The sequence below is a fragment of the Pelodiscus sinensis genome, chromosome 3 (genome assembly GCF_052426305.1).
Source record: "Pelodiscus sinensis isolate ZL-2025 chromosome 3, ASM5242630v1, whole genome shotgun sequence".
Classification (NCBI taxonomy): domain Eukaryota; kingdom Metazoa; phylum Chordata; order Testudines; family Trionychidae; genus Pelodiscus; species Pelodiscus sinensis.
In genome coordinates this window covers 122,371,902-122,386,728 of record NC_143054.1, presented here as the reverse complement: position 1 = coordinate 122,386,728, position 14,827 = coordinate 122,371,902, and the positions used below count along the sequence as shown (strand labels likewise).

General features: G+C 65.5%; 63 non-coding genes across 63 annotated transcripts; 31 read left to right on the top strand and 32 right to left on the bottom strand.

Moving 5' to 3' along the window:
* Positions 1–68: 68 nt before the first annotated feature.
* On the bottom strand, positions 69–141 carry TRNAR-ACG (transfer RNA arginine (anticodon ACG)). The gene has a single exon. It is a non-coding gene; the product is annotated as a tRNA-Arg (tRNA).
* Positions 142–358: 217 nt separating this feature from the next.
* On the bottom strand, positions 359–431 carry TRNAV-CAC (transfer RNA valine (anticodon CAC)). The gene has a single exon. It is a non-coding gene; the product is annotated as a tRNA-Val (tRNA).
* A 139-nt stretch (positions 432–570) lies between these two features.
* Positions 571–641, top strand: TRNAG-GCC (transfer RNA glycine (anticodon GCC)). Its single transcript has one exon. It is a non-coding gene; the product is annotated as a tRNA-Gly (tRNA).
* Positions 642–722: 81 nt separating this feature from the next.
* On the top strand, positions 723–794 carry TRNAW-CCA (transfer RNA tryptophan (anticodon CCA)). Its single transcript has one exon. It is a non-coding gene; the product is annotated as a tRNA-Trp (tRNA).
* A 226-nt stretch (positions 795–1,020) lies between these two features.
* Positions 1,021–1,093, bottom strand: TRNAR-ACG (transfer RNA arginine (anticodon ACG)). The gene has a single exon. It is a non-coding gene; the product is annotated as a tRNA-Arg (tRNA).
* A 217-nt stretch (positions 1,094–1,310) lies between these two features.
* Positions 1,311–1,383, bottom strand: TRNAV-CAC (transfer RNA valine (anticodon CAC)). The gene has a single exon. It is a non-coding gene; the product is annotated as a tRNA-Val (tRNA).
* Positions 1,384–1,522: 139 nt separating this feature from the next.
* Positions 1,523–1,593, top strand: TRNAG-GCC (transfer RNA glycine (anticodon GCC)). The gene has a single exon. It is a non-coding gene; the product is annotated as a tRNA-Gly (tRNA).
* An 81-nt stretch (positions 1,594–1,674) lies between these two features.
* Positions 1,675–1,746, top strand: TRNAW-CCA (transfer RNA tryptophan (anticodon CCA)). Its single transcript has one exon. It is a non-coding gene; the product is annotated as a tRNA-Trp (tRNA).
* Positions 1,747–1,966: 220 nt separating this feature from the next.
* On the bottom strand, positions 1,967–2,039 carry TRNAR-ACG (transfer RNA arginine (anticodon ACG)). Its single transcript has one exon. It is a non-coding gene; the product is annotated as a tRNA-Arg (tRNA).
* Positions 2,040–2,256: 217 nt separating this feature from the next.
* Positions 2,257–2,329, bottom strand: TRNAV-CAC (transfer RNA valine (anticodon CAC)). Its single transcript has one exon. It is a non-coding gene; the product is annotated as a tRNA-Val (tRNA).
* A 139-nt stretch (positions 2,330–2,468) lies between these two features.
* Positions 2,469–2,539, top strand: TRNAG-GCC (transfer RNA glycine (anticodon GCC)). The gene has a single exon. It is a non-coding gene; the product is annotated as a tRNA-Gly (tRNA).
* Positions 2,540–2,620: 81 nt separating this feature from the next.
* TRNAW-CCA (transfer RNA tryptophan (anticodon CCA)) lies at positions 2,621–2,692 on the top strand. Its single transcript has one exon. It is a non-coding gene; the product is annotated as a tRNA-Trp (tRNA).
* A 222-nt stretch (positions 2,693–2,914) lies between these two features.
* TRNAR-ACG (transfer RNA arginine (anticodon ACG)) lies at positions 2,915–2,987 on the bottom strand. The gene has a single exon. It is a non-coding gene; the product is annotated as a tRNA-Arg (tRNA).
* Positions 2,988–3,204: 217 nt separating this feature from the next.
* On the bottom strand, positions 3,205–3,277 carry TRNAV-CAC (transfer RNA valine (anticodon CAC)). The gene has a single exon. It is a non-coding gene; the product is annotated as a tRNA-Val (tRNA).
* A 139-nt stretch (positions 3,278–3,416) lies between these two features.
* On the top strand, positions 3,417–3,487 carry TRNAG-GCC (transfer RNA glycine (anticodon GCC)). The gene has a single exon. It is a non-coding gene; the product is annotated as a tRNA-Gly (tRNA).
* An 81-nt stretch (positions 3,488–3,568) lies between these two features.
* Positions 3,569–3,640, top strand: TRNAW-CCA (transfer RNA tryptophan (anticodon CCA)). The gene has a single exon. It is a non-coding gene; the product is annotated as a tRNA-Trp (tRNA).
* A 216-nt stretch (positions 3,641–3,856) lies between these two features.
* Positions 3,857–3,929, bottom strand: TRNAR-ACG (transfer RNA arginine (anticodon ACG)). The gene has a single exon. It is a non-coding gene; the product is annotated as a tRNA-Arg (tRNA).
* Positions 3,930–4,146: 217 nt separating this feature from the next.
* TRNAV-CAC (transfer RNA valine (anticodon CAC)) lies at positions 4,147–4,219 on the bottom strand. The gene has a single exon. It is a non-coding gene; the product is annotated as a tRNA-Val (tRNA).
* A 139-nt stretch (positions 4,220–4,358) lies between these two features.
* TRNAG-GCC (transfer RNA glycine (anticodon GCC)) lies at positions 4,359–4,429 on the top strand. The gene has a single exon. It is a non-coding gene; the product is annotated as a tRNA-Gly (tRNA).
* Positions 4,430–4,510: 81 nt separating this feature from the next.
* On the top strand, positions 4,511–4,582 carry TRNAW-CCA (transfer RNA tryptophan (anticodon CCA)). The gene has a single exon. It is a non-coding gene; the product is annotated as a tRNA-Trp (tRNA).
* Positions 4,583–4,798: 216 nt separating this feature from the next.
* Positions 4,799–4,871, bottom strand: TRNAR-ACG (transfer RNA arginine (anticodon ACG)). The gene has a single exon. It is a non-coding gene; the product is annotated as a tRNA-Arg (tRNA).
* Positions 4,872–5,088: 217 nt separating this feature from the next.
* TRNAV-CAC (transfer RNA valine (anticodon CAC)) lies at positions 5,089–5,161 on the bottom strand. Its single transcript has one exon. It is a non-coding gene; the product is annotated as a tRNA-Val (tRNA).
* Positions 5,162–5,300: 139 nt separating this feature from the next.
* On the top strand, positions 5,301–5,371 carry TRNAG-GCC (transfer RNA glycine (anticodon GCC)). Its single transcript has one exon. It is a non-coding gene; the product is annotated as a tRNA-Gly (tRNA).
* An 81-nt stretch (positions 5,372–5,452) lies between these two features.
* Positions 5,453–5,524, top strand: TRNAW-CCA (transfer RNA tryptophan (anticodon CCA)). The gene has a single exon. It is a non-coding gene; the product is annotated as a tRNA-Trp (tRNA).
* A 222-nt stretch (positions 5,525–5,746) lies between these two features.
* On the bottom strand, positions 5,747–5,819 carry TRNAR-ACG (transfer RNA arginine (anticodon ACG)). Its single transcript has one exon. It is a non-coding gene; the product is annotated as a tRNA-Arg (tRNA).
* Positions 5,820–6,036: 217 nt separating this feature from the next.
* TRNAV-CAC (transfer RNA valine (anticodon CAC)) lies at positions 6,037–6,109 on the bottom strand. Its single transcript has one exon. It is a non-coding gene; the product is annotated as a tRNA-Val (tRNA).
* Positions 6,110–6,248: 139 nt separating this feature from the next.
* Positions 6,249–6,319, top strand: TRNAG-GCC (transfer RNA glycine (anticodon GCC)). The gene has a single exon. It is a non-coding gene; the product is annotated as a tRNA-Gly (tRNA).
* Positions 6,320–6,400: 81 nt separating this feature from the next.
* On the top strand, positions 6,401–6,472 carry TRNAW-CCA (transfer RNA tryptophan (anticodon CCA)). The gene has a single exon. It is a non-coding gene; the product is annotated as a tRNA-Trp (tRNA).
* A 222-nt stretch (positions 6,473–6,694) lies between these two features.
* On the bottom strand, positions 6,695–6,767 carry TRNAR-ACG (transfer RNA arginine (anticodon ACG)). Its single transcript has one exon. It is a non-coding gene; the product is annotated as a tRNA-Arg (tRNA).
* Positions 6,768–6,984: 217 nt separating this feature from the next.
* TRNAV-CAC (transfer RNA valine (anticodon CAC)) lies at positions 6,985–7,057 on the bottom strand. The gene has a single exon. It is a non-coding gene; the product is annotated as a tRNA-Val (tRNA).
* Positions 7,058–7,196: 139 nt separating this feature from the next.
* On the top strand, positions 7,197–7,267 carry TRNAG-GCC (transfer RNA glycine (anticodon GCC)). Its single transcript has one exon. It is a non-coding gene; the product is annotated as a tRNA-Gly (tRNA).
* Positions 7,268–7,348: 81 nt separating this feature from the next.
* TRNAW-CCA (transfer RNA tryptophan (anticodon CCA)) lies at positions 7,349–7,420 on the top strand. The gene has a single exon. It is a non-coding gene; the product is annotated as a tRNA-Trp (tRNA).
* Positions 7,421–7,640: 220 nt separating this feature from the next.
* Positions 7,641–7,713, bottom strand: TRNAR-ACG (transfer RNA arginine (anticodon ACG)). Its single transcript has one exon. It is a non-coding gene; the product is annotated as a tRNA-Arg (tRNA).
* A 217-nt stretch (positions 7,714–7,930) lies between these two features.
* TRNAV-CAC (transfer RNA valine (anticodon CAC)) lies at positions 7,931–8,003 on the bottom strand. The gene has a single exon. It is a non-coding gene; the product is annotated as a tRNA-Val (tRNA).
* Positions 8,004–8,142: 139 nt separating this feature from the next.
* TRNAG-GCC (transfer RNA glycine (anticodon GCC)) lies at positions 8,143–8,213 on the top strand. The gene has a single exon. It is a non-coding gene; the product is annotated as a tRNA-Gly (tRNA).
* Positions 8,214–8,294: 81 nt separating this feature from the next.
* Positions 8,295–8,366, top strand: TRNAW-CCA (transfer RNA tryptophan (anticodon CCA)). The gene has a single exon. It is a non-coding gene; the product is annotated as a tRNA-Trp (tRNA).
* Positions 8,367–8,586: 220 nt separating this feature from the next.
* Positions 8,587–8,659, bottom strand: TRNAR-ACG (transfer RNA arginine (anticodon ACG)). The gene has a single exon. It is a non-coding gene; the product is annotated as a tRNA-Arg (tRNA).
* Positions 8,660–8,876: 217 nt separating this feature from the next.
* On the bottom strand, positions 8,877–8,949 carry TRNAV-CAC (transfer RNA valine (anticodon CAC)). Its single transcript has one exon. It is a non-coding gene; the product is annotated as a tRNA-Val (tRNA).
* Positions 8,950–9,088: 139 nt separating this feature from the next.
* Positions 9,089–9,159, top strand: TRNAG-GCC (transfer RNA glycine (anticodon GCC)). The gene has a single exon. It is a non-coding gene; the product is annotated as a tRNA-Gly (tRNA).
* An 81-nt stretch (positions 9,160–9,240) lies between these two features.
* On the top strand, positions 9,241–9,312 carry TRNAW-CCA (transfer RNA tryptophan (anticodon CCA)). The gene has a single exon. It is a non-coding gene; the product is annotated as a tRNA-Trp (tRNA).
* A 214-nt stretch (positions 9,313–9,526) lies between these two features.
* On the bottom strand, positions 9,527–9,599 carry TRNAR-ACG (transfer RNA arginine (anticodon ACG)). Its single transcript has one exon. It is a non-coding gene; the product is annotated as a tRNA-Arg (tRNA).
* A 217-nt stretch (positions 9,600–9,816) lies between these two features.
* On the bottom strand, positions 9,817–9,889 carry TRNAV-CAC (transfer RNA valine (anticodon CAC)). The gene has a single exon. It is a non-coding gene; the product is annotated as a tRNA-Val (tRNA).
* Positions 9,890–10,028: 139 nt separating this feature from the next.
* On the top strand, positions 10,029–10,099 carry TRNAG-GCC (transfer RNA glycine (anticodon GCC)). The gene has a single exon. It is a non-coding gene; the product is annotated as a tRNA-Gly (tRNA).
* An 81-nt stretch (positions 10,100–10,180) lies between these two features.
* TRNAW-CCA (transfer RNA tryptophan (anticodon CCA)) lies at positions 10,181–10,252 on the top strand. Its single transcript has one exon. It is a non-coding gene; the product is annotated as a tRNA-Trp (tRNA).
* Positions 10,253–10,472: 220 nt separating this feature from the next.
* TRNAR-ACG (transfer RNA arginine (anticodon ACG)) lies at positions 10,473–10,545 on the bottom strand. The gene has a single exon. It is a non-coding gene; the product is annotated as a tRNA-Arg (tRNA).
* A 217-nt stretch (positions 10,546–10,762) lies between these two features.
* TRNAV-CAC (transfer RNA valine (anticodon CAC)) lies at positions 10,763–10,835 on the bottom strand. Its single transcript has one exon. It is a non-coding gene; the product is annotated as a tRNA-Val (tRNA).
* A 139-nt stretch (positions 10,836–10,974) lies between these two features.
* TRNAG-GCC (transfer RNA glycine (anticodon GCC)) lies at positions 10,975–11,045 on the top strand. Its single transcript has one exon. It is a non-coding gene; the product is annotated as a tRNA-Gly (tRNA).
* An 81-nt stretch (positions 11,046–11,126) lies between these two features.
* On the top strand, positions 11,127–11,198 carry TRNAW-CCA (transfer RNA tryptophan (anticodon CCA)). Its single transcript has one exon. It is a non-coding gene; the product is annotated as a tRNA-Trp (tRNA).
* A 214-nt stretch (positions 11,199–11,412) lies between these two features.
* On the bottom strand, positions 11,413–11,485 carry TRNAR-ACG (transfer RNA arginine (anticodon ACG)). The gene has a single exon. It is a non-coding gene; the product is annotated as a tRNA-Arg (tRNA).
* Positions 11,486–11,702: 217 nt separating this feature from the next.
* On the bottom strand, positions 11,703–11,775 carry TRNAV-CAC (transfer RNA valine (anticodon CAC)). Its single transcript has one exon. It is a non-coding gene; the product is annotated as a tRNA-Val (tRNA).
* A 139-nt stretch (positions 11,776–11,914) lies between these two features.
* TRNAG-GCC (transfer RNA glycine (anticodon GCC)) lies at positions 11,915–11,985 on the top strand. Its single transcript has one exon. It is a non-coding gene; the product is annotated as a tRNA-Gly (tRNA).
* Positions 11,986–12,066: 81 nt separating this feature from the next.
* Positions 12,067–12,138, top strand: TRNAW-CCA (transfer RNA tryptophan (anticodon CCA)). The gene has a single exon. It is a non-coding gene; the product is annotated as a tRNA-Trp (tRNA).
* Positions 12,139–12,358: 220 nt separating this feature from the next.
* Positions 12,359–12,431, bottom strand: TRNAR-ACG (transfer RNA arginine (anticodon ACG)). The gene has a single exon. It is a non-coding gene; the product is annotated as a tRNA-Arg (tRNA).
* A 217-nt stretch (positions 12,432–12,648) lies between these two features.
* Positions 12,649–12,721, bottom strand: TRNAV-CAC (transfer RNA valine (anticodon CAC)). The gene has a single exon. It is a non-coding gene; the product is annotated as a tRNA-Val (tRNA).
* Positions 12,722–12,860: 139 nt separating this feature from the next.
* TRNAG-GCC (transfer RNA glycine (anticodon GCC)) lies at positions 12,861–12,931 on the top strand. The gene has a single exon. It is a non-coding gene; the product is annotated as a tRNA-Gly (tRNA).
* Positions 12,932–13,012: 81 nt separating this feature from the next.
* TRNAW-CCA (transfer RNA tryptophan (anticodon CCA)) lies at positions 13,013–13,084 on the top strand. The gene has a single exon. It is a non-coding gene; the product is annotated as a tRNA-Trp (tRNA).
* A 208-nt stretch (positions 13,085–13,292) lies between these two features.
* On the bottom strand, positions 13,293–13,365 carry TRNAR-ACG (transfer RNA arginine (anticodon ACG)). The gene has a single exon. It is a non-coding gene; the product is annotated as a tRNA-Arg (tRNA).
* Positions 13,366–13,582: 217 nt separating this feature from the next.
* Positions 13,583–13,655, bottom strand: TRNAV-CAC (transfer RNA valine (anticodon CAC)). The gene has a single exon. It is a non-coding gene; the product is annotated as a tRNA-Val (tRNA).
* A 139-nt stretch (positions 13,656–13,794) lies between these two features.
* TRNAG-GCC (transfer RNA glycine (anticodon GCC)) lies at positions 13,795–13,865 on the top strand. The gene has a single exon. It is a non-coding gene; the product is annotated as a tRNA-Gly (tRNA).
* Positions 13,866–13,946: 81 nt separating this feature from the next.
* On the top strand, positions 13,947–14,018 carry TRNAW-CCA (transfer RNA tryptophan (anticodon CCA)). The gene has a single exon. It is a non-coding gene; the product is annotated as a tRNA-Trp (tRNA).
* Positions 14,019–14,235: 217 nt separating this feature from the next.
* Positions 14,236–14,308, bottom strand: TRNAR-ACG (transfer RNA arginine (anticodon ACG)). Its single transcript has one exon. It is a non-coding gene; the product is annotated as a tRNA-Arg (tRNA).
* A 217-nt stretch (positions 14,309–14,525) lies between these two features.
* Positions 14,526–14,598, bottom strand: TRNAV-CAC (transfer RNA valine (anticodon CAC)). Its single transcript has one exon. It is a non-coding gene; the product is annotated as a tRNA-Val (tRNA).
* Positions 14,599–14,737: 139 nt separating this feature from the next.
* TRNAG-GCC (transfer RNA glycine (anticodon GCC)) lies at positions 14,738–14,808 on the top strand. The gene has a single exon. It is a non-coding gene; the product is annotated as a tRNA-Gly (tRNA).
* The last annotated feature ends 19 nt before the right edge of the window (positions 14,809–14,827 follow it).

Below are 14,827 nucleotides of genomic sequence, written 5' to 3'. Positions count from 1 at the left end.
AAGGGAAAGGGAAAGGGAAAGGGAAAGAAAAAAAAAAAGCACCCGCATCCCGGAAGGTGCCGTCACCACAAGCCAGGCAGGAGTCGAACCTGCAATCTCCTGATCCGTAGTCAGGCGCGTTATCCGTTGCGCCACTGGCCCACGCCTCCAGGTGAGGTGCGGGGGGGGCCGGTGCCAGGACCGAGGGTGCTGCCCGCCCGGGCTTCTTTCTCCCAGCAGCACCGAAGAGAACGGCGGACAAAAGGCTGCCGTAGGCCCAGAGCAGCGAGCGAGAGGGCACGAGCGCACGCCCAGGCGGCGAGCAGCTGCCCACTTGTGCAAGCCTGCGTTTTTCCAGGCCCCACGGCAAAAGGAGGCCTGTTTCTGCCTGGTTTCGAACCAGGGACCTTTCGCGTGTGAAGCGAACGTGATAACCACTACACTACAGAAACCCAGGGCCCGACACGGCCACTGAGGGGCCTGCCGGAGAGGCCCCCTTTGGCTGGCAGGCCGCCGCCGCCTCGGGCCCTGGCAGGTGGCCGCACGGCCGAGAGCACAGGCTCCGCTCGAAGGCCGGTTCCTCCCAGCAAGGCATTGGTGGTTCAGTGGTAGAATTCTCGCCCGCCACGCGGGAGGCCCGTGTTCGATTCACGGCCAATGCAGCCCCTTCTTTTTCCGCCGCGGCTCCTTCCCGGCCCCGCTGCCCGCCCTCGCAGCACCAAGAGCTGCAGGGCCTGCCGGCTGGCCTCGTGGCGCAACGGCAGCGCGTCTGACTCCAGATCAGAAGGCTATGTGTTCAAATCACATCGGGGTCAGGCGGGCGAAAAGTTTGGCGGGCGAGGAGGCCCGGTCACGGAAATGGAGCGGCGCTGAAAGCCGCGGCCAGTGTTCCTCTTGGCCCCGTGGGGCACGCGCTTTTCCTGGCCGCCGGGGGAAGGAGAACAAAGAAGGGGAGGAGGGAAAGGGAAAGGGAAAGGGAAAGGGAAAGGGAAAGGGAAAGAAAAAAAAAAAGCACCCGCATCCCGGAAGGTGCCGTCACCACAAGCCAGGCAGGAGTCGAACCTGCAATCTCCTGATCCGTAGTCAGGCGCGTTATCCGTTGCGCCACTGGCCCACGCCTCCAGGTGAGGCGCGGGGGGGGCCGGCGCCAGGACCGAGGGTGCTGCCCGCCCGGGCTTCTTTCTCCCAGCAGCACCGAAGAGAACGGCGGACAAAAGGCTGCCGTAGGCCCAGAGCAGCGAGCGAGAGGGCACGAGCGCACGCCCAGGCGGCGAGCAGCTGCCCACTTGTGCAAGCCTGCGTTTTTCCAGGCCCCACGGCAAAAGGAGGCCTGTTTCTGCCTGGTTTCGAACCAGGGACCTTTCGCGTGTGAAGCGAACGTGATAACCACTACACTACAGAAACCCAGGGCCCGACACGGCCACTGAGGGGCCTGCCGGAGAGGCCCCCTTTGGCTGGCAGGCCGCCGCCGCCTCGGGCCCTGGCAGGTGGCCGCACGGCCGAGAGCACAGGCTCCGCTCGAAGGCCGGTTCCTCCCAGCAAGGCATTGGTGGTTCAGTGGTAGAATTCTCGCCCGCCACGCGGGAGGCCCGTGTTCGATTCACGGCCAATGCAGCCACTTCTTTTTCCGCCGCGGCTCCTTCCCGGCCCCGCTGCCCGCCCTCGCAGCACCAAGAGCTGCAGGGCCTGCCGGCTGGCCTCGTGGCGCAACGGCAGCGCGTCTGACTCCAGATCAGAAGGCTATGTGTTCAAATCACATCGGGGTCAGGCGGGCGAAAAGTTTGGCGGGCGAGGAGGCCCGGTCACGGAAATGGAGCGGCGCTGAAAGCCGCGGCCAGTGTTCCTCTTGGCCCCGTGGGGCACGCGCTTTTCCTGGCCGCCGGGGGAAGGAGAACAAAGAAGGGGAGGGAGGAAAGGGAAAGGGAAAGGGAAAGGGAAAGGGAAAGAAAAAAAAAAAGCACCCGCATCCCGGAAGGTGCCGTCACCACAAGCCAGGCAGGAGTCGAACCTGCAATCTCCTGATCCGTAGTCAGGCGCGTTATCCGTTGCGCCACTGGCCCACGCCTCCAGGTGAGGCGCGGGGGGGGCCGGCGCCAGGACCGAGGGTGCTGCCCGCCCGGGCTTCTTTCTCCCAGCAGCACCGAAGAGAACGGCGGACAAAAGGCTGCCGTAGGCCCAGAGCAGCGAGCGAGAGGGCACGAGCGCACGCCCAGGCGGCGAGCAGCTGCCCACTTGTGCAAGCCTGCGTTTTTCCAGGCCCCACGGCAAAAGGAGGCCTGTTTCTGCCTGGTTTCGAACCAGGGACCTTTCGCGTGTGAAGCGAACGTGATAACCACTACACTACAGAAACCCAGGGCCCGACACGGCCACTGAGGGGCCTGCCGGAGAGGCCCCCTTTGGCTGGCAGGCCGCCGCCGCCTCGGGCCCTGGCAGGTGGCCGCACGGCCGAGAGCCCAGGCTCCGCTCGAAGGCCGGTTCCTCCCAGCAAGGCATTGGTGGTTCAGTGGTAGAATTCTCGCCCGCCACGCGGGAGGCCCGTGTTCGATTCACGGCCAATGCAGCCCCTTCTTTTTCCGCCGCGGCTCCTTCCCGGCCCCGCTGCCCGCCCTCGCAGCACCAAGAGCTGCAGGGCCTGCCGGCTGGCCTCGTGGCGCAACGGCAGCGCGTCTGACTCCAGATCAGAAGGCTATGTGTTCAAATCACATCGGGGTCAGGCGGGCGAAAAGTTTGGCGGGCGAGGAGGCCCGGTCACGGAAATGGAGCGGCGCTGAAAGCCGCGGCCAGTGTTCCTCTTGGCCCCGTGGGGCACGCGCTTTTCCTGGCCGCCGGGGGAAGGAGAACAAAGAAGGGGAGGAAAGGGAAAGGGAAAGGGAAAGGGAAAGGGAAAGGGAAAGAAAAAAAAAAAGCACCCGCATCCCGGAAGGTGCCGTCACCACAAGCCAGGCAGGAGTCGAACCTGCAATCTCCTGATCCGTAGTCAGGCGCGTTATCCGTTGCGCCACTGGCCCACGCCTCCAGGTGAGGCGCGGGGGGGGCCGGCGCCAGGACCGAGGGTGCTGCCCGCCCGGGCTTCTTTCTCCCAGCAGCACCGAAGAGAACGGCGGACAAAAGGCTGCCGTAGGCCCAGAGCAGCGAGCGAGAGGGCACGAGCGCACGCCCAGGCGGCGAGCAGCTGCCCACTTGTGCAAGCCTGCGTTTTTCCAGGCCCCACGGCAAAAGGAGGCCTGTTTCTGCCTGGTTTCGAACCAGGGACCTTTCGCGTGTGAAGCGAACGTGATAACCACTACACTACAGAAACCCAGGGCCCGACACGGCCACTGAGGGGCCTGCCGGAGAGGCCCCCTTTGGCTGGCAGGCCGCCGCCGCCTCGGGCCCTGGCAGGTGGCCGCACGGCCGAGAGCACAGGCTCCGCTCGAAGGCCGGTTCCTCCCAGCAAGGCATTGGTGGTTCAGTGGTAGAATTCTCGCCCGCCACGCGGGAGGCCCGTGTTCGATTCACGGCCAATGCAGCCCCTTCTTTTTCCGCCGCGGCTCCTTCCCGGCCCCGCTGCCCGCCCTCGCAGCACCAAGAGCTGCAGGGCCTGCCGGCTGGCCTCGTGGCGCAACGGCAGCGCGTCTGACTCCAGATCAGAAGGCTATGTGTTCAAATCACATCGGGGTCAGGCGGGCGAAAAGTTTGGCGGGCGAGGAGGCCCGGTCACGGAAATGGAGCGGCGCTGAAAGCCGCGGCCAGTGTTCCTCTTGGCCCCGTGGGGCACGCGCTTTTCCTGGCCGCCGGGGGAAGGAGAACAAAGAAGGGGAGGAAAGGGAAAGGGAAAGGGAAAGGGAAAGGGAAAGAAAAAAAAAAAGCACCCGCATCCCGGAAGGTGCCGTCACCACAAGCCAGGCAGGAGTCGAACCTGCAATCTCCTGATCCGTAGTCAGGCGCGTTATCCGTTGCGCCACTGGCCCACGCCTCCAGGTGAGGCGCGGGGGGGGCCGGCGCCAGGACCGAGGGTGCTGCCCGCCCGGGCTTCTTTCTCCCAGCAGCACCGAAGAGAACGGCGGACAAAAGGCTGCCGTAGGCCCAGAGCAGCGAGCGAGAGGGCACGAGCGCACGCCCAGGCGGCGAGCAGCTGCCCACTTGTGCAAGCCTGCGTTTTTCCAGGCCCCACGGCAAAAGGAGGCCTGTTTCTGCCTGGTTTCGAACCAGGGACCTTTCGCGTGTGAAGCGAACGTGATAACCACTACACTACAGAAACCCAGGGCCCGACACGGCCACTGAGGGGCCTGCCGGAGAGGCCCCCTTTGGCTGGCAGGCCGCCGCCGCCTCGGGCCCTGGCAGGTGGCCGCACGGCCGAGAGCACAGGCTCCGCTCGAAGGCCGGTTCCTCCCAGCAAGGCATTGGTGGTTCAGTGGTAGAATTCTCGCCCGCCACGCGGGAGGCCCGTGTTCGATTCACGGCCAATGCAGCCCCTTCTTTTTCCGCCGCGGCTCCTTCCCGGCCCCGCTGCCCGCCCTCGCAGCACCAAGAGCTGCAGGGCCTGCCGGCTGGCCTCGTGGCGCAACGGCAGCGCGTCTGACTCCAGATCAGAAGGCTATGTGTTCAAATCACATCGGGGTCAGGCGGGCGAAAAGTTTGGCGGGCGAGGAGGCCCGGTCACGGAAATGGAGCGGCGCTGAAAGCCGCGGCCAGTGTTCCTCTTGGCCCCGTGGGGCACGCGCTTTTCCTGGCCGCCGGGGGAAGGAGAACAAAGAAGGGGAGGAAAGGGAAAGGGAAAGGGAAAGGGAAAGGGAAAGAAAAAAAAAAAGCACCCGCATCCCGGAAGGTGCCGTCACCACAAGCCAGGCAGGAGTCGAACCTGCAATCTCCTGATCCGTAGTCAGGCGCGTTATCCGTTGCGCCACTGGCCCACGCCTCCAGGTGAGGCGCGGGGGGGGCCGGCGCCAGGACCGAGGGTGCTGCCCGCCCGGGCTTCTTTCTCCCAGCAGCACCGAAGAGAACGGCGGACAAAAGGCTGCCGTAGGCCCAGAGCAGCGAGCGAGAGGGCACGAGCGCACGCCCAGGCGGCGAGCAGCTGCCCACTTGTGCAAGCCTGCGTTTTTCCAGGCCCCACGGCAAAAGGAGGCCTGTTTCTGCCTGGTTTCGAACCAGGGACCTTTCGCGTGTGAAGCGAACGTGATAACCACTACACTACAGAAACCCAGGGCCCGACACGGCCACTGAGGGGCCTGCCGGAGAGGCCCCCTTTGGCTGGCAGGCCGCCGCCGCCTCGGGCCCTGGCAGGTGGCCGCACGGCCGAGAGCACAGGCTCCGCTCGAAGGCCGGTTCCTCCCAGCAAGGCATTGGTGGTTCAGTGGTAGAATTCTCGCCCGCCACGCGGGAGGCCCGTGTTCGATTCACGGCCAATGCAGCCCCTTCTTTTTCCGCCGCGGCTCCTTCCCGGCCCCGCTGCCCGCCCTCGCAGCACCAAGAGCTGCAGGGCCTGCCGGCTGGCCTCGTGGCGCAACGGCAGCGCGTCTGACTCCAGATCAGAAGGCTATGTGTTCAAATCACATCGGGGTCAGGCGGGCGAAAAGTTTGGCGGGCGAGGAGGCCCGGTCACGCAAATGGAGCGGCGCTGAAAGCCGCGGCCAGTGTTCCTCTTGGCCCCGTGGGGCACGTGCTTTTCCTGGCCGCCGGGGGAAGGAGAACAAAGAAGGGGAGGAAAGGGAAAGGGAAAGGGAAAGGGAAAGGGAAAGGGAAAGAAAAAAAAAAAGCACCCGCATCCCGGAAGGTGCCGTCACCACAAGCCAGGCAGGAGTCGAACCTGCAATCTCCTGATCCGTAGTCAGGCGCGTTATCCGTTGCGCCACTGGCCCACGCCTCCAGGTGAGGCGCGGGGGGGGCCGGCGCCAGGACCGAGGGTGCTGCCCGCCCGGGCTTCTTTCTCCCAGCAGCACCGAAGAGAACGGCGGACAAAAGGCTGCCGTAGGCCCAGAGCAGCGAGCGAGAGGGCACGAGCGCACGCCCAGGCGGCGAGCAGCTGCCCACTTGTGCAAGCCTGCGTTTTTCCAGGCCCCACGGCAAAAGGAGGCCTGTTTCTGCCTGGTTTCGAACCAGGGACCTTTCGCGTGTGAAGCGAACGTGATAACCACTACACTACAGAAACCCAGGGCCCGACACGGCCACTGAGGGGCCTGCCGGAGAGGCCCCCTTTGGCTGGCAGGCCGCCGCCGCCTCGGGCCCTGGCAGGTGGCCGCACGGCCGAGAGCACAGGCTCCGCTCGAAGGCCGGTTCCTCCCAGCAAGGCATTGGTGGTTCAGTGGTAGAATTCTCGCCCGCCACGCGGGAGGCCCGTGTTCGATTCACGGCCAATGCAGCCCCTTCTTTTTCCGCCGCGGCTCCTTCCCGGCCCCGCTGCCCGCCCTCGCAGCACCAAGAGCTGCAGGGCCTGCCGGCTGGCCTCGTGGCGCAACGGCAGCGCGTCTGACTCCAGATCAGAAGGCTATGTGTTCAAATCACATCGGGGTCAGGCGGGCGAAAAGTTTGGCGGGCGAGGAGGCCCGGTCACGCAAATGGAGCGGCGCTGAAAGCCGCGGCCAGTGTTCCTCTTGGCCCCGTGGGGCACGTGCTTTTCCTGGCCGCCGGGGGAAGGAGAACAAAGAAGGGGAGGAAAGGGAAAGGGAAAGGGAAAGGGAAAGGGAAAGGGAAAGAAAAAAAAAAAGCACCCGCATCCCGGAAGGTGCCGTCACCACAAGCCAGGCAGGAGTCGAACCTGCAATCTCCTGATCCGTAGTCAGGCGCGTTATCCGTTGCGCCACTGGCCCACGCCTCCAGGTGAGGCGCGGGGGGGGCCGGCGCCAGGACCGAGGGTGCTGCCCGCCCGGGCTTCTTTCTCCCAGCAGCACCGAAGAGAACGGCGGACAAAAGGCTGCCGTAGGCCCAGAGCAGCGAGCGAGAGGGCACGAGCGCACGCCCAGGCGGCGAGCAGCTGCCCACTTGTGCAAGCCTGCGTTTTTCCAGGCCCCACGGCAAAAGGAGGCCTGTTTCTGCCTGGTTTCGAACCAGGGACCTTTCGCGTGTGAAGCGAACGTGATAACCACTACACTACAGAAACCCAGGGCCCGACACGGCCACTGAGGGGCCTGCCGGAGAGGCCCCCTTTGGCTGGCAGGCCGCCGCCGCCTCGGGCCCTGGCAGGTGGCCGCACGGCCGAGAGCACAGGCTCCGCTCGAAGGCCGGTTCCTCCCAGCAAGGCATTGGTGGTTCAGTGGTAGAATTCTCGCCCGCCACGCGGGAGGCCCGTGTTCGATTCACGGCCAATGCAGCCCCTTCTTTTTCCGCCGCGGCTCCTTCCCGGCCCCGCTGCCCGCCCTCGCAGCACCAAGAGCTGCAGGGCCTGCCGGCTGGCCTCGTGGCGCAACGGCAGCGCGTCTGACTCCAGATCAGAAGGCTATGTGTTCAAATCACATCGGGGTCAGGCGGGCGAAAAGTTTGGCGGGCGAGGAGGCCCGGTCACGCAAATGGAGCGGCGCTGAAAGCCGCGGCCAGTGTTCCTCTTGGCCCCGTGGGGCACGTGCTTTTCCTGGCCGCCGGGGGAAGGAGAACAAAGAAGGGGAGGGAGGAAAGGGAAAGGGAAAGGGAAAGGGAAAGGGAAAGAAAAAAAAAAAGCACCCGCATCCCGGAAGGTGCCGTCACCACAAGCCAGGCAGGAGTCGAACCTGCAATCTCCTGATCCGTAGTCAGGCGCGTTATCCGTTGCGCCACTGGCCCACGCCTCCAGGTGAGGCGCGGGGGGGGCCGGCGCCAGGACCGAGGGTGCTGCCCGCCCGGGCTTCTTTCTCCCAGCAGCACCGAAGAGAACGGCGGACAAAAGGCTGCCGTAGGCCCAGAGCAGCGAGCGAGAGGGCACGAGCGCACGCCCAGGCGGCGAGCAGCTGCCCACTTGTGCAAGCCTGCGTTTTTCCAGGCCCCACGGCAAAAGGAGGCCTGTTTCTGCCTGGTTTCGAACCAGGGACCTTTCGCGTGTGAAGCGAACGTGATAACCACTACACTACAGAAACCCAGGGCCCGACACGGCCACTGAGGGGCCTGCCGGAGAGGCCCCCTTTGGCTGGCAGGCCGCCGCCGCCTCGGGCCCTGGCAGGTGGCCGCACGGCCGAGAGCACAGGCTCCGCTCGAAGGCCGGTTCCTCCCAGCAAGGCATTGGTGGTTCAGTGGTAGAATTCTCGCCCGCCACGCGGGAGGCCCGTGTTCGATTCACGGCCAATGCAGCCCCTTCTTTTTCCGCCGCGGCTCCTTCCCGGCCCCGCTGCCCGCCCTCGCAGCACCAAGAGCTGCAGGGCCTGCCGGCTGGCCTCGTGGCGCAACGGCAGCGCGTCTGACTCCAGATCAGAAGGCTATGTGTTCAAATCACATCGGGGTCAGGCGGGCGAAAAGTTTGGCGGGCGAGGAGGCCCGGTCACGCAAATGGAGCGGCGCTGAAAGCCGCGGCCAGTGTTCCTCTTGGCCCCGTGGGGCACGTGCTTTTCCTGGCCGCCGGGGGAAGGAGAACAAAGAAGGGGAGGGAGGAAAGGGAAAGGGAAAGGGAAAGGGAAAGGGAAAGAAAAAAAAAAAGCACCCGCATCCCGGAAGGTGCCGTCACCACAAGCCAGGCAGGAGTCGAACCTGCAATCTCCTGATCCGTAGTCAGGCGCGTTATCCGTTGCGCCACTGGCCCACGCCTCCAGGTGAGGCGCGGGGGGGGCCGGCGCCAGGACCGAGGGTGCTGCCCGCCCGGGCTTCTTTCTCCCAGCAGCACCGAAGAGAACGGCGGACAAAAGGCTGCCGTAGGCCCAGAGCAGCGAGCGAGAGGGCACGAGCGCACGCCCAGGCGGCGAGCAGCTGCCCACTTGTGCAAGCCTGCGTTTTTCCAGGCCCCACGGCAAAAGGAGGCCTGTTTCTGCCTGGTTTCGAACCAGGGACCTTTCGCGTGTGAAGCGAACGTGATAACCACTACACTACAGAAACCCAGGGCCCGACACGGCCACTGAGGGGCCTGCCGGAGAGGCCCCCTTTGGCTGGCAGGCCGCCGCCGCCTCGGGCCCTGGCAGGTGGCCGCACGGCCGAGAGCACAGGCTCCGCTCGAAGGCCGGTTCCTCCCAGCAAGGCATTGGTGGTTCAGTGGTAGAATTCTCGCCCGCCACGCGGGAGGCCCGTGTTCGATTCACGGCCAATGCAGCCCCTTCTTTTTCCGCCGCGGCTCCTTCCCGGCCCCGCTGCCCGCCCTCGCAGCACCAAGAGCTGCAGGGCCTGCCGGCTGGCCTCGTGGCGCAACGGCAGCGCGTCTGACTCCAGATCAGAAGGCTATGTGTTCAAATCACATCGGGGTCAGGCGGGCGAAAAGTTTGGCGGGCGAGGAGGCCCGGTCACGCAAATGGAGCGGCGCTGAAAGCCGCGGCCAGTGTTCCTCTTGGCCCCGTGGGGCACGTGCTTTTCCTGGCCGCCGGGGGAAGGAGAACAAAGAAGGGGAGGAAAGGGAAAGGGAAAGGGAAAGGGAAAGAAAAAAAAAAAAAAAGCACCCGCATCCCGGAAGGTGCCGTCACCACAAGCCAGGCAGGAGTCGAACCTGCAATCTCCTGATCCGTAGTCAGGCGCGTTATCCGTTGCGCCACTGGCCCACGCCTCCAGGTGAGGCGCGGGGGGGGCCGGCGCCAGGACCGAGGGTGCTGCCCGCCCGGGCTTCTTTCTCCCAGCAGCACCGAAGAGAACGGCGGACAAAAGGCTGCCGTAGGCCCAGAGCAGCGAGCGAGAGGGCACGAGCGCACGCCCAGGCGGCGAGCAGCTGCCCACTTGTGCAAGCCTGCGTTTTTCCAGGCCCCACGGCAAAAGGAGGCCTGTTTCTGCCTGGTTTCGAACCAGGGACCTTTCGCGTGTGAAGCGAACGTGATAACCACTACACTACAGAAACCCAGGGCCCGACACGGCCACTGAGGGGCCTGCCGGAGAGGCCCCCTTTGGCTGGCAGGCCGCCGCCGCCTCGGGCCCTGGCAGGTGGCCGCACGGCCGAGAGCACAGGCTCCGCTCGAAGGCCGGTTCCTCCCAGCAAGGCATTGGTGGTTCAGTGGTAGAATTCTCGCCCGCCACGCGGGAGGCCCGTGTTCGATTCACGGCCAATGCAGCCCCTTCTTTTTCCGCCGCGGCTCCTTCCCGGCCCCGCTGCCCGCCCTCGCAGCACCAAGAGCTGCAGGGCCTGCCGGCTGGCCTCGTGGCGCAACGGCAGCGCGTCTGACTCCAGATCAGAAGGCTATGTGTTCAAATCACATCGGGGTCAGGCGGGCGAAAAGTTTGGCGGGCGAGGAGGCCCGGTCACGCAAATGGAGCGGCGCTGAAAGCCGCGGCCAGTGTTCCTCTTGGCCCCGTGGGGCACGTGCTTTTCCTGGCCGCCGGGGGAAGGAGAACAAAGAAGGGGAGGGAGGAAAGGGAAAGGGAAAGGGAAAGGGAAAGGGAAAGAAAAAAAAAAAGCACCCGCATCCCGGAAGGTGCCGTCACCACAAGCCAGGCAGGAGTCGAACCTGCAATCTCCTGATCCGTAGTCAGGCGCGTTATCCGTTGCGCCACTGGCCCACGCCTCCAGGTGAGGCGCGGGGGGGGCCGGCGCCAGGACCGAGGGTGCTGCCCGCCCGGGCTTCTTTCTCCCAGCAGCACCGAAGAGAACGGCGGACAAAAGGCTGCCGTAGGCCCAGAGCAGCGAGCGAGAGGGCACGAGCGCACGCCCAGGCGGCGAGCAGCTGCCCACTTGTGCAAGCCTGCGTTTTTCCAGGCCCCACGGCAAAAGGAGGCCTGTTTCTGCCTGGTTTCGAACCAGGGACCTTTCGCGTGTGAAGCGAACGTGATAACCACTACACTACAGAAACCCAGGGCCCGACACGGCCACTGAGGGGCCTGCCGGAGAGGCCCCCTTTGGCTGGCAGGCCGCCGCCGCCTCGGGCCCTGGCAGGTGGCCGCACGGCCGAGAGCACAGGCTCCGCTCGAAGGCCGGTTCCTCCCAGCAAGGCATTGGTGGTTCAGTGGTAGAATTCTCGCCCGCCACGCGGGAGGCCCGTGTTCGATTCACGGCCAATGCAGCCCCTTCTTTTTCCGCCGCGGCTCCTTCCCGGCCCCGCTGCCCGCCCTCGCAGCACCAAGAGCTGCAGGGCCTGCCGGCTGGCCTCGTGGCGCAACGGCAGCGCGTCTGACTCCAGATCAGAAGGCTATGTGTTCAAATCACATCGGGGTCAGGCGGGCGAAAAGTTTGGCGGGCGAGGAGGCCCGGTCACGCAAATGGAGCGGCGCTGAAAGCCGCGGCCAGTGTTCCTCTTGGCCCCGTGGGGCACGTGCTTTTCCTGGCCGCCGGGGGAAGGAGAACAAAGAAGGGGAGGGAGGAAAGGGAAAGGGAAAGGGAAAGGGAAAGAAAAAAAAAAAGCACCCGCATCCCGGAAGGTGCCGTCACCACAAGCCAGGCAGGAGTCGAACCTGCAATCTCCTGATCCGTAGTCAGGCGCGTTATCCGTTGCGCCACTGGCCCACGCCTCCAGGTGAGGCGCGGGGGGGGCCGGCGCCAGGACCGAGGGTGCTGCCCGCCCGGGCTTCTTTCTCCCAGCAGCACCGAAGAGAACGGCGGACAAAAGGCTGCCGTAGGCCCAGAGCAGCGAGCGAGAGGGCACGAGCGCACGCCCAGGCGGCGAGCAGCTGCCCACTTGTGCAAGCCTGCGTTTTTCCAGGCCCCACGGCAAAAGGAGGCCTGTTTCTGCCTGGTTTCGAACCAGGGACCTTTCGCGTGTGAAGCGAACGTGATAACCACTACACTACAGAAACCCAGGGCCCGACACGGCCACTGAGGGGCCTGCCGGAGAGGCCCCCTTTGGCTGGCAGGCCGCCGCCGCCTCGGGCCCTGGCAGGTGGCCGCACGGCCGAGAGCACAGGCTCCGCTCGAAGGCCGGTTCCTCCCAGCAAGGCATTGGTGGTTCAGTGGTAGAATTCTCGCCCGCCACGCGGGAGGCCCGTGTTCGATTCACGGCCAATGCAGCCCCTTCTTTTTCCGCCGCGGCTCCTTCCCGGCCCCGCTGCCCGCCCTCGCAGCACCAAGAGCTGCAGGGCCTGCCGGCTGGCCTCGTGGCGCAACGGCAGCGCGTCTGACTCCAGATCAGAAGGCTATGTGTTCAAATCACATCGGGGTCAGGCGGGCGAAAAGTTTGGCGGGCGAGGAGGCCCGGTCACGCAAATGGAGCGGCGCTGAAAGCCGCGGCCAGTGTTCCTCTTGGCCCCGTGGGGCACGTGCTTTTCCTGGCCGCCGGGGGAAGGAGAACAAAGAAGGGGAGGGAGGAAAGGGAAAGGGAAAGGGAAAGGGAAAGGGAAAGAAAAAAAAAAAGCACCCGCATCCCGGAAGGTGCCGTCACCACAAGCCAGGCAGGAGTCGAACCTGCAATCTCCTGATCCGTAGTCAGGCGCGTTATCCGTTGCGCCACTGGCCCACGCCTCCAGGTGAGGCGCGGGGGGGGCCGGCGCCAGGACCGAGGGTGCTGCCCGCCCGGGCTTCTTTCTCCCAGCAGCACCGAAGAGAACGGCGGACAAAAGGCTGCCGTAGGCCCAGAGCAGCGAGCGAGAGGGCACGAGCGCACGCCCAGGCGGCGAGCAGCTGCCCACTTGTGCAAGCCTGCGTTTTTCCAGGCCCCACGGCAAAAGGAGGCCTGTTTCTGCCTGGTTTCGAACCAGGGACCTTTCGCGTGTGAAGCGAACGTGATAACCACTACACTACAGAAACCCAGGGCCCGACACGGCCACTGAGGGGCCTGCCGGAGAGGCCCCCTTTGGCTGGCAGGCCGCCGCCGCCTCGGGCCCTGGCAGGTGGCCGCACGGCCGAGAGCACAGGCTCCGCTCGAAGGCCGGTTCCTCCCAGCAAGGCATTGGTGGTTCAGTGGTAGAATTCTCGCCCGCCACGCGGGAGGCCCGTGTTCGATTCACGGCCAATGCAGCCCCTTCTTTTTCCGCCGCGGCTCCTTCCCGGCCCCGCTGCCCGCCCTCGCAGCACCAAGAGCTGCAGGGCCTGCCGGCTGGCCTCGTGGCGCAACGGCAGCGCGTCTGACTCCAGATCAGAAGGCTATGTGTTCAAATCACATCGGGGTCAGGCGGGCGAAAAGTTTGGCGGGCGAGGAGGCCCGGTCACGCAAATGGAGCGGCGCTGAAAGCCGCGGCCAGTGTTCCTCTTGGCCCCGTGGGGCACGTGCTTTTCCTGGCCGCCGGGGGAAGGAGAACAAAGAAGGGGAGGGAGGAAAGGGAAAGGGAAAGGGAAAGAAAAAAAAAAAGCACCCGCATCCCGGAAGGTGCCGTCACCACAAGCCAGGCAGGAGTCGAACCTGCAATCTCCTGATCCGTAGTCAGGCGCGTTATCCGTTGCGCCACTGGCCCACGCCTCCAGGTGAGGCGCGGGGGGGGCCGGCGCCAGGACCGAGGGTGCTGCCCGCCCGGGCTTCTTTCTCCCAGCAGCACCGAAGAGAACGGCGGACAAAAGGCTGCCGTAGGCCCAGAGCAGCGAGCGAGAGGGCACGAGCGCACGCCCAGGCGGCGAGCAGCTGCCCACTTGTGCAAGCCTGCGTTTTTCCAGGCCCCACGGCAAAAGGAGGCCTGTTTCTGCCTGGTTTCGAACCAGGGACCTTTCGCGTGTGAAGCGAACGTGATAACCACTACACTACAGAAACCCAGGGCCCGACACGGCCACTGAGGGGCCTGCCGGAGAGGCCCCCTTTGGCTGGCAGGCCGCCGCCGCCTCGGGCCCTGGCAGGTGGCCGCACGGCCGAGAGCACAGGCTCCGCTCGAAGGCCGGTTCCTCCCAGCAAGGCATTGGTGGTTCAGTGGTAGAATTCTCGCCCGCCACGCGGGAGGCCCGTGTTCGATTCACGGCCAATGCAGCCCCTTCTTTTTCCGCCGCGGCTCCTTCCCGGCCCCGCTGCCCGCCCTCGCAGCACCAAGAGCTGCAGGGCCTGCCGGCTGGCCTCGTGGCGCAACGGCAGCGCGTCTGACTCCAGATCAGAAGGCTATGTGTTCAAATCACATCGGGGTCAGGCGGGCGAAAAGTTTGGCGGGCGAGGAGGCCCGGTCACGCAAATGGAGCGGCGCTGAAAGCCGCGGCCAGTGTTCCTCTTGGCCCCGTGGGGCACGTGCTTTTCCTGGCCGCCGGGGGAAGGAGAACAAAGAAGGGGAGGGAGGAAAGGGAAAGGGAAAGGGAAAGGGAAAGAAAAAAAAAAAAAAGCACCCGCATCCCGGAAGGTGCCGTCACCACAAGCCAGGCAGGAGTCGAACCTGCAATCTCCTGATCCGTAGTCAGGCGCGTTATCCGTTGCGCCACTGGCCCACGCCTCCAGGTGAGGCGCGGGGGGGGCCGGCGCCAGGACCGAGGGTGCTGCCCGCCCGGGCTTCTTTCTCCCAGCAGCACCGAAGAGAACGGCGGACAAAAGGCTGCCGTAGGCCCAGAGCAGCGAGCGAGAGGGCACGAGCGCACGCCCAGGCGGCGAGCAGCTGCCCACTTGTGCAAGCCTGCGTTTTTCCAGGCCCCACGGCAAAAGGAGGCCTGTTTCTGCCTGGTTTCGAACCAGGGACCTTTCGCGTGTGAAGCGAACGTGATAACCACTACACTACAGAAACCCAGGGCCCGACACGGCCACTGAGGGGCCTGCCGGAGAGGCCCCCTTTGGCTGGCAGGCCGCCGCCGCCTCGGGCCCTGGCAGGTGGCCGCACGGCCGAGAGCACAGGCTCCGCTCGAAGGCCGGTTCCTCCCAGCAAGGCATTGGTGGTTCAGTGGTAGAATTCTCGCCCGCCACGCGGGAGGCCCGTGTTCGATTCACGGCCAATGCAGCCCCTTCTTTTTCCGCCG